Raw genomic sequence first — 11,308 nt, forward strand, 5'->3', positions numbered from 1 at the left:
AATCATTTCATTACACATAAACCAATATTGGCCCCTAGAAAGACATCATGGCCACCTGACAAATTCGGATTTAGTGTATTCGCCACTTGTCAATAGTATGGTTATCGTGTAATAAAATCCTTTCATCTATTATCTCATCAAGGTTTGAAGCATAGAAGTAATGTCAACTTCAAGTATAAACCACTGACATGTTCAGATTTGGTTATCGGAGCAATCAACCAACTGAGCTTCAACTCGATTCCACTGTGTCATTGTTTTTCATAGGAATCTCACCGAGATAATATCTCCTGTACATAGGAGTGATGAATCCTTTATTGATCCACCATAGTTGTGATGTACTTCTTGATATAACCAATCACTCTCGTATTAATAACCCTATCAGGATTACTTTTGGATAGTGTCAAACTACACCAATAGGTACACATGGCGCTCCGGTGATCTCAAGTCGAAGGACGAAATGCACTATCATCTGTTAAAGGATGTATTCATGGACATTGGTATCTATATGGAATCCTTTAATGGTCAGTCTGGTGAACTCGTGAATAACAAGCACCCATGCATCATACCAAGTTGTCACCAAACAACCTTGAGATGTGAGATCTGTCACCACCTTCTGGTAGGGTTGTTCAACGCTATGATAGTCTTACTGTATTATCCCGACCTACGTATTATCTGTGCCCTAGGTCAAGATAATGCTATGGCTATGGATGTTCCAGAATGGCCACCATAAGTGATCATAAGGAACTCACAATCAAGACTTATCATTGCTTGATTCCTTCTTCATGGTTTAACCACTCTAAGGGCATATATTCATACATACATATGAAATATGCTTTATATAATATAAACAATGCCTTTCATAGATTGAATAATCATGATCCATAGTGTCAACATACAATAATATGATTGGCTCATGGGCATCTACACTAACAATCTCCCATTTGCACCTAAAGCCAATCATTTACGTATTTAATACCAAATGATGCCAAGTGCCTATCATGCTTCTACTACGATAAAGCTTTAGTAAGCAGATCTGAGATGTTATCATCAGTAGGTACTCTGCTTATTTGCACATCTCCCCTCTCAACAATTTCCCTAATGAGGTGAAAATGTCTGAAAATGTGTTTAAATCTCTGATTAGAGTGTGGTTCCTTGGCCTGAGTAATGGCCCCATTGTTATCACATTATATATATATGTACTAGATCAACAATGCTTAGAACCACTCCAAGTTTAGTAATGAACTTCCTGATCCAAACTACCTCTTTGTCAGCTTCTGACAATGCAATGTACTCTGCCTCTATTATAGAGTCAGCTATAGTATTTTGCTTTGAGCTTTTCTAGCTCACTACAGCTCCATTGAGACAAAAGACAAAACCTGATTGCAATAAAAAATCATCCATGTCAGTTTGAAAACTAGCATCACTGTATCCTGTTACAATGAGTTCATCCTCTCCTCTATAAACCAAGAACATATCTTTAGTCCTCTTTAGGTACTTAAGAATGTTCTTGACCACGATCTAGTGATGCTTAACTGGATCCGATTGATATCTATTACAAATGCTTGAAGCATATGAGACATCAATCCGAGTACATAACATGACATACATAATGGACCCAATGATGGATGCATATGGTATCCTGTTCATCTATCTATCTCATCGGGTGATTTTGGACACATTTCCTTCGAGAGATGAACACCATGTGACACTAGAAAGAATCTCTTCTTGGATTCTTCCATACTAAATCTCTTCAGTACCTTGTCAATGTATGTACTCTAACTTAGGCCAAGCAACCTACTAGATCTATCATGATAGATCTTGATACCGAAGATGTAGACTGTTTCCCCTAAGTCTTTCATGGAGAAGCACTTGGATAACCAAGTCTTTATCATCTACAAGTTTGGTATATCATTCCCAATAAGCAATATGTCATTGACATACAATACTAGGAATGCCACTGTGCTCCCACTAAACTTCTTATACACACAAAGCTCATCTTCATTTTTGATAAAACCGAATTCCTTAATGGCTTTGTCAAAACGAAAGTTTTAGCTCCTTGATGCTTGCTTAAGTCTAAAAATGGACCTTTGCAACTTGAATACCTTCCATGCGTGACCTTCAAGAACGAAACCATCAGGTTGTGTCATATAGACATCCTCTTCAAGGTTTCCATTCAAAAAAACAGTTTTGACATCCATTTGCTAAATTTCATATTCACGGTATGCAGCTATTGCAAGGATCATCCGAGTAGACTTCAGCATTGCTACTGGCGAAAAGGTTTCATCATAGTCAATGCCATGCTTTTGCTTGAAACCTTTGGCAACCAGCTGTGTTTTATAGGTATGCACGTTACCTTCCATGTCTGTCTTCTTCTTGAAGACCTATTTACATCCTATGGGTTTTATCCCATCGTGTAAATCCACTAGTGTCTAAGGGTGTAGTTGACCCGAGTAAATCGTGAGCTATTCAAGCTTGATTTGTGACAAACTAAAACTCTGTTTGATTGCCCTCAAGCAGATGCTGAGTTTGAGCACTAGTTCAGGCTTGCGAAATAGTCGAGCAAATGCAAGCTCGATTCGAGTTGCTCACGATCTTTAGAAAGCTCGCGTCGTCAGTTAAGTTTACGTCAGTCAAGTTTTCCAGCTTGATACTCAATCTTTCGTTTGTGGCAGCTCGCGGCAAATTACATTTACCCCAAAACAGAAACTAAACCACAATCACTCACTCATTACATCAGTCACAAAATCCCCAAAAGAACCATTACTCTTAGTTGCAAAATCCCTAATTAGCCACTGTCGTCTTCACTTCTTCAGATCACTATGAAACATCAGCCATTGTCGTCTTCACCATCGTCTGCACTTCTTCAATCCTAAGCCACGTCAGCCAGACAAACATTGTCTTCTTCACTTCTTCACACCGCAAAGTCTCGACACCGACAAAGTTGCAACATCAGCCACCATCGTCTTTACTTCTTCACTTCTAAACCACATCAACCACCATCATCTTCACTTCTTCTACTAATTTTTGCACTGCAATCGAAGCTGCTACAAGCAGGAATCTAACGACAAAGCTGCTACAAACCCAGATTCTTAGATGAGCTTCCGTTTTGTAATTACTCTTGTTTGTGAGATTTCTTAATTACTCATGTAAAGATTTACACCAAAATTCTGTCTTACTTCCTCAAATGAGATTTTTATCACATTTGTGCAAAGTTCATAGTTGAATAAGTAGCTCATACCCTACAGTATATCACTTTTTTTTCAGCCGATGGTAGGAAAGCTTAGGGCTTATTTTGTTATGAATTGGGAAGAAAATGGTTTTCTTTTATTAATCCTAAAATGTAATATATGTGTTCAAATGCAGTTTCATAAACAAGAAATCAAACTTACCAGTTACCATACCTATGAATCTCATATTGAATACATGCATAGGATCTGCAGGTTACTACAAAAATTCTAAATAATTTGTAGTATTTAGTAACTAAGTCCTTGAACCAAGATTGCTATAAAAAAGAGAATAGGATGCCATGTGCAGTGATGAATGGCCAAAATAAGAAACTACTGCTTTTTTCTTTGCTGCCCTTTTTTGTGTAGAATTTGAGTGGTTTTTGGCTTAATGTTTCTGACTTTATATTCTTTTTGTAGAGGGGTTTGTTAATTCCAATGGATCATCTGTCATCCACCCCCTAATCAAACACACACTTCCACTTCACGAATGCAACCAGTAGAAGATATCTTTGAAACCTGGTCTGATGACGATGCCACACCCACAACCATACTTGGTGATAGTGTTGATGCTTTTACCGTCGTACTGACGAGGAGTAAGTTAATCATTTTCAGAGGAAAAAGAGACCAAAGACATCAGTGGTTTGGAATGAATTTAAAAAGGTAGTTCTGCCATATGGTTCTACAAAGGGAGAGTGTATTCATTATAAGGCAAAGCTTTCAATAACGAAGACCAAGAGCACAACTCAATTTGCAAGACATTTGAAATCATGTTTGAAGTGAATAGATAGTCAGAGGTAAACACAATTGTTTTTCCGGCCAACCGGTTCAACGGATGAAGTTTCAATGCAATTTGCACTTGCATTTTCAGATGCCAAGTTTGATATGAGCAAGATACGGGAACTAGCTGCTAATTGGGTGCACATGCATGAGCATCCATTTACAATTGTAGAGGATGAGGGTTTAAACATGATGCAAAGATGTGGTTTGCCACAATGGGAGAAGATAATGCGTACTGCTTTGAACAACATTGTGTGACTATGTATCAGATACAAAAGAAGAAGTTGGTTAATTTGCTTAAGAGTATTAACAAGATTAGTTTGACAACTGATCTATGGAATTCTTCTAATTAGAAGCTTGAGTACATGATTCTCACCAGATATTTTATTGATAATGATTGGAAGTTGCAAAAGTGTGCGCTCAATTTTGTTTGTATACCTCCTCCTCGACTTGGTGTTGAGTTGTTGCTGCTATTCATAAGTGTCTAATAGAATGGGGAATTGAGAATAAGGTGTTTAGGATCTCGGTAGACAATGCTTCAAGTAATGACACGACAATCAAGATTTTGAGGGAGAATTTAGGAAGAAACAAGAATCTAATTTGTGGTGGGAGGTTGTTTCATGTGCGGTGCACGACACACATATTGAATCTCATGGTTCAGGATGGGCTTTCCCAAATTAAGCCCATCATTCAAGACATACGTGGCTATATTTTGTATGTCAAGCAATCAAAGACCAGAGTAGTTATGTTTTTAGAGATTGTTTAGATGTTGCAGTTGCCAAGCGAAAACTTATACTTGATTGCAAAACGAGGTGGAATTCTACTTATGAGATGTTAGCACTTGCAATTTAGTATAGAGAGGTGTTTCCAATGTTAGTTCAATTGGATAATAACTTTACTTGTGCCCTAATAAATGAAGATTGGGAAAAACTTAAGAAAGTGTGTGACATTTTGGAAACCTTCAACTCGGCAACTAATGTCATATAGAGGAGTGAGTATCCCACTTCTAACTTATTTTTGCAAGAAATTTGTGACATAAAAGAGTTGCTAGATGAAAAGTGCTCTAATGATGATGATTTCATTCGGTCAATGGTGGGAAAGATGAAAGAAAAGTTTGACAAGTATATTGGAGAGAATGCAATTTCTTAATGGTGATTGCAATTGTATTGGATCCGAGGATGAAAATGAGGCTGGTGCAATTTGCTTACCCATAATTGTTTCCTAATGAAGAAGCACAAGACAAAATTGATGAAGTGCGAGCTACCTTGTATCAGATTTATGAGGAATATGTAGCGAAAAGTCAATCTTCCAACAGTGAACCACTTGTGGAAATCAGTAAAGTTCAGCGGGAGAATGTATAACACCCTTAACGTACTAGTTCACGGTTCAGTTAGTTTGTTAAGACAACTCAAATGGTGCAACATGAGAAATCTGAGTTAGATCGTTATCTAGAAGAGGGGTGTTTATTATAGGACGAGGATGATACCTCATTTGATGCATTAGAGTAGTGGAAGGTAAATCAAATGAACTATCGTATTCTATCTACGATGGCTTGTGAAATACTTGCCATTCTAATCATCACGATTGCTTCGGAGGCAATTTTCAGTGCTGGGAGTTGAGTTATTGACATTTATCAATCATCGTTGTCTCCTGATACCATTCAAGTGCTACTCTGTGGTGGTGATTGGTGTCGTAATCTCTATGGAGTCAAGAAAAGTTACAAAGTAAGTTTCATACTTCTATAGTCCAATTTATTAAAATTATGTATTAATTTGGTTATTTATTAACATTATTCAAACTAAAACAATTTGTTTTCCTTTTTGTTGTTTAGAAAGACAAGACAAATGAGCAGTTTCAGCTTCCGATCCTATGAAGTTTGGTGGAATCTTGACTGGTTAGTGATAGTAAATGTTATACTTTTTTGTGAGAAATGAGTTAAACCATTAAAGTATATAGAGCAAGTTGAGCACCCTTTGTCATATATATTGTTTATGTATAAGAGTTCACATGCTGCCTCCATAAACAACAATTGTAGAAGTTGTTACCTCATTTGACTAATTAATTCTCATTAGAAAACCAACCCAATGCATACCCGTGACTATTAACAGCCCATAGAAATGCCAATTTCTGCCACCTTTTTCTTTCATGAGCTGCATAATTAGTTTTTGTTTGTTATTTCTCGAAAATGAGTTGGAGTCTGGTGAGTGAAGAGACGGATTGCCGGGGGGGGGGGGGGGGTTTGGGAAAGAAAGTTAATGGCTATAAATTGCTTGGTTTGCTTCTGCCAAATGGTTCTCATTTTTTTTTTTTCTATTTGGTAGCCAAGTGGAACTGCAATATCTTTGGCTGCTGGGTCTTGTTGTTGATGCAAGAGAAGAGAAAGTTCGTGGGTCAGGTGGATGCAAGAGAAGAGAAGTTGCTAGTCTTGTTGCTTGTTGATATGATTCGGCAGAAGAACATAGTACTCGTATAGGATGCTTTTTGTTTCCCATGGACTTAATTCCATATGGTTAATCTTTGCTTGCATTTTGTGTTTTGCTTTGGATGTTGTTTTTGGATAAAGGATTGTTAAATTTACAGCTTGTGTTTTGCTTTGGATGCTGTTTTTTTATATGAAGGTTTGTTGAATTTAAAGCTTCATTAATGCTTTGAATGTTGTTTTTTGGATGAAGGTTGGGATCAAGTGGTTGACTCATTTTCCCAGTCTGAATTCTACGATTTTGTGAAAATAATTAAATTGAAGTTGAATTTCTTTTACTTTGTTGATTTGTAGAATTGTAGTCCAAGTGTTTGATATTTTGGCTGAGTTAACAAAAGACAACAACCTGTTTTGTGAAGCAACTGTGTTTTAACCAAGCTTGGCTTGACTCAGCTCATCAATTTTCGAGCCAAGCTCGACCAGGCAATTTATTATATGAGTTGAGCTCGAGCTCGAGTAGGCTCCCAACCTTAACAAGCCAAGCTTGAGCCAACCACTACTCGGCTTGGCTCAACTCGTATGTACCCCTTCCAGTGTCCATACTCAGTTCTAGTACTTCTAGTACATGGAGTCCATTTTGAATTTCATGGCCTCAAACCATTTAGTGGAGTCTGGATCCGATGCAGCATCACTATAGGTTTGAGGTTCATCATCCTGATAAACCAGTATGTCGTCGTGCTAAGTCATAAGAAAACCATGCCCCTTGGGCTGACGACGTACTCTACCAAACCCACATAGCTCTCGTGTCTAAGTTGGCTCACTTTCTTCCACAATCTATAGAGTGACCTCCTCCTGATGTTCCTCTATTTTTAGTGGTACATCTGCCTATTCCTTATCAGCCATATCTTGTGGAGTTGGAACTTCACCAAGTTCGACCTTTCTACCTCCTGTACTATTTTGGAGAAAATCCTTTTCCAGAAATACCCTAGATCAAGCTACAAAAACCTTTCGCTCTTCTGGTTGGTAGAAATAGTATCCTATGGTTTCCCCAGGATATCCCACAAAGATACATTTGTCAGATTTTAGGGCACGCTTATTTGACATTAATTTCTTGACATAAGCCATACAACCTCAAACTCTTAAATAAGACAAGTTAGGCTTTCACCCCATTCCATAGTTTATATGGAGTCTTATCCACTGATTTGGATGGAACACGGTTCAGTGTGTGAATCGTAGTCTCTAGGGCATAGCCCCAGAATGCTATAGGTAGATCAACCAAACTCATCATTGAACAAACCATATCAACTAAAGTTCAATTCCTCCTTTCCGATACACCATTGTGTTGTGGCGTATAAGGAGGTGTGAGTTGTGATACTATCCCGCATTCCTTAAGGTATCCACCAAACTCCAAGCTCAAGTATTCACCTCATTAGTCTGACCGAAGGCCTTTAATACTCTTTCTGAGCCTATTTTGTACTTCATTCCTAAACTCTTTGAACTTGTCAAACGATTCAGATTTATGTCTCATCAAATAGATATAACCATATCTACTGATATCATAAGTAAATGTGATGAAGTAAGAATACCCTCCTCTTGGCTGAACTATCATAAGACCACATACATCACCATGAATGACCCCTAACAGTTATGTAGATCTTTCATTGTTCCTAGTGAAAGGTGACTTGGTCATCTTGCCTAAAAGACATGAATCGTGATAGGATCTTGAAAATACATGATTATTTAGTGATTTATTAAGATTTTTTGTGGGAAAATTAGTTTAAATTATGGAATTTGAGTTAATTATTTCATAAATATGTCTTTTATGGGATCATGGGGCCGTTTAGAATGTTTTCAAGTTGAAAATGGTTAAAAAGGATATTTGAATGATGAAGAATGATGTCGATGGAATTTGTGACGAGTAGGAATGAACGGTGCAAGAATTGGAGTTGAAACGCGAAAGTTATGGTGTGTTGAAGATGGGAATTGGATCTTGGAATTTCTTCAAGGATGAACATGCTTCAATGTTTTGATAATAACTTGAGCTATAGACCTCAGAATTAGACTATTTTTGTGGCGTTGGAAAGGTTATTCATAGACATACAATTTTTGTGTTATTTCATCACATTCTGAAGATATCAGACTAATTGGATGGGAAAAACGATTGCCGCAGCAACCGATTTTGTCACTGCAGTGATGGAGATCAAGCCTGTATGGGCTGTGTAAAGCCTGGTCTGAATTTCACATTCTAGTTGAATTAGACTTTTCCCTGTTCGATCCAAAAACCCTAGCACTATAAATAAATGTCTTTAGTTAGTTTTTAGAGAGAGAGAAACTAAAGAAAGAAGAGGAGCCGCAATTGGGAAGATCAAAGCATCCATTTTTGGAGTTTTGGATCATCAATTAAAGGAGTTTTCTTTTACTCTTTTCTTTATCTCATGTTTATTATTTTTACAATAGTTGTTTCTTTTCATTCAATTATGAAATAAATAAAGTTTTTAGGCTAAGATGTAGCCCAATTTATGAATATGTATTGATGGATTTTTGTTAAGCATATCTTTTCTAAGTATTACTATGGTTCTTAATGCTTCAATTCTTTTAGGCCTGAGAGTTGATTGATTTAATGGACTAGGTTGAGATTGAGAGATGAAATATAGTTAGTCTAATAATGTAATAAAATCATAGATTGAGCAAACGCTAGAGATAGTTTGCTGTGATCTGTGAGGCTTTGGTAAACTCCATAGAGCTTAATGATTTCTTAAGACTTAAATCCAATTTAAAGATATCTTGGGTTAGTAATAAAGGGTTAATCCGATAATTGTTCAAGAGAAAGTTATTGGAATTCTAGAGAGTTTGGCCTGTAGAAAAAGCTTAACATTGTTAGCATTAATTGTTAATAAATAAGAGTAAATTGGTGTGAAATCTATGCCTTAGGTTTAGTCATATTGTTTTACAACCAACTTTTCTGTTTGATTTGTGATTTGTTTTCGTTCGTTTTTAGTTTTAGAATTGTTTGTTTTAATTATTTCATCCTATAGAATTTTGGTTAATCAAATAGTAACAAGATAGTTTATTTTAAGAGTAACACTACACTCACAAACATTTCTCACTAACGCCACATGTCAGTTCACAATTTGTCAATTCACATGGGTCCTGCCTGTCCAATAATGGGTCCCACCCCCTGTCCAATAATGGGTCTCACCTAACCAAGTCAATCACAAACTCCCACATGGGGTTAGTAAGAGGGATTAGTAAGAGGGATTAGTGAGATTAGTATTATTGTTATTTTAATACTTGGTAACTAGTAATTCTCTAGGGTTCGACATTGGTTTACTCAAACTATATTACTTGCATGATTCCGTATGCTTGCGGAACCCCTATCAAGTTTTGGCACCGTTGTCGAGGAATTACTAATTTGTTTTACCAATATCAATACGAGCTATTTTGTTTCTAATTTGATTTTTGTTTTTGTTTTTCCTTGTTATTTTAATTAGTTTAGTTTTAATATTAGGTTTAGTTTGTTCTTTTATTTTTATCTCCAGGAATGGATGCTTTGATCTTCCTAATTGTGGCTTCTCTTCTTTCTCTAGTTTCTCTATCCTTCCAATCTCCCCTTAAAACTAATAATGCACTAAAACAAGCCAAATTCGGACTATGCTCTACACAACCCATACATGCTTGCTTTCCATGCGGCGATTGTTCTTCCTGTCCAACGAGTCTAACATCTTCAGAATTTGGTGAAGTCATCAACATAAACATTGTAGCTTTCTGAATAGGCTTTCCAATTGCATACCTCATATGATCGAAAATCAAATGGTTCCAAGACTCCACCCTTATGGAGTTTTGCTATGTGAGTTTGATTAACATGACCCAACCTATAGTGCCAGAGGAATGTTTGGTTAAGATCACCATTCTTGGCTTTCTTAGTTTCAAGATTGAATATCCCTTTATCCATATCTAGAACATATAAACCATCATGTAACTGTTGGGATTCATGCATTTTGGACATGGAAATGGTGTAAAATGGATGAACAAGGTGATGGATTCAAGGTAGAACACAAACATAACACATAAGCCCAAAAAATTTCAAAGTAAGGATGGAATATTACCTACTCTTTTGCTATTCAACACTTGAATCTTCTTTCTTGGAATCTTAGTTCTTCAAGTGAACTTGAAGAACCTCAAAATGTGATCCACACAAGTCAAGGAAGAGAGAGCCGAGAGAGAAAGAGAAAATGAGAGAGTGATTTTGTTTTAGTTGATTCAATTCTTTGAAAATGGTATAACACTTGGTTTATATACCATGGACACAAAGTGTAATTTTAAATTGTCTTGGGAAGTCCTCAAACAATTTAAAATTAATCTTGGAAAAGAGCATTTATGTCAAGTCCTTTGTTTTATGGTTAATTCATAATTAGCCCAATTTTAATCCTATTAATTATTCTAACTTTTTAGAATAAAACCAATCCTCTTTTGTCCCCATCATTGAATCCAATTCAATAATAATATTTGATAAATCCTTATTACCCTTGGTTAGTGCTAGCTATCCATGGATAATCATTTCTCACTAATACACTATTTTGGATGCAACTGTTTACGTCCGAACATCATTAATCCGATCAATGATATGTATTACTCTCTCTTCTTGAGCTTGGTTTTATGTGTGACCATTTTGGTTCACTGTGATCTAGCCATGGACCTAATATATGTTTCGTTATAACTCTTTATAATCGAAACTCCCACTGATTATGGTAGACGTCTAGCAATGTTCTATAACCCCTAAACGACAATGAAGTGTAAACGCCAATGAACCTTTTTTTTATCGTATGTATCATGTAGTAAAATCCCTCCGTCATCTAATCCCAATTAAGAATGGTTCATGGTATGT

The sequence above is a fragment of the Pistacia vera genome, unplaced genomic scaffold, assembly GCF_008641045.1.
Source record: "Pistacia vera cultivar Batoury unplaced genomic scaffold, PisVer_v2 Contig531, whole genome shotgun sequence".
In the NCBI taxonomy this organism is placed as follows: Eukaryota; Viridiplantae; Streptophyta; class Magnoliopsida; order Sapindales; family Anacardiaceae; genus Pistacia; species Pistacia vera.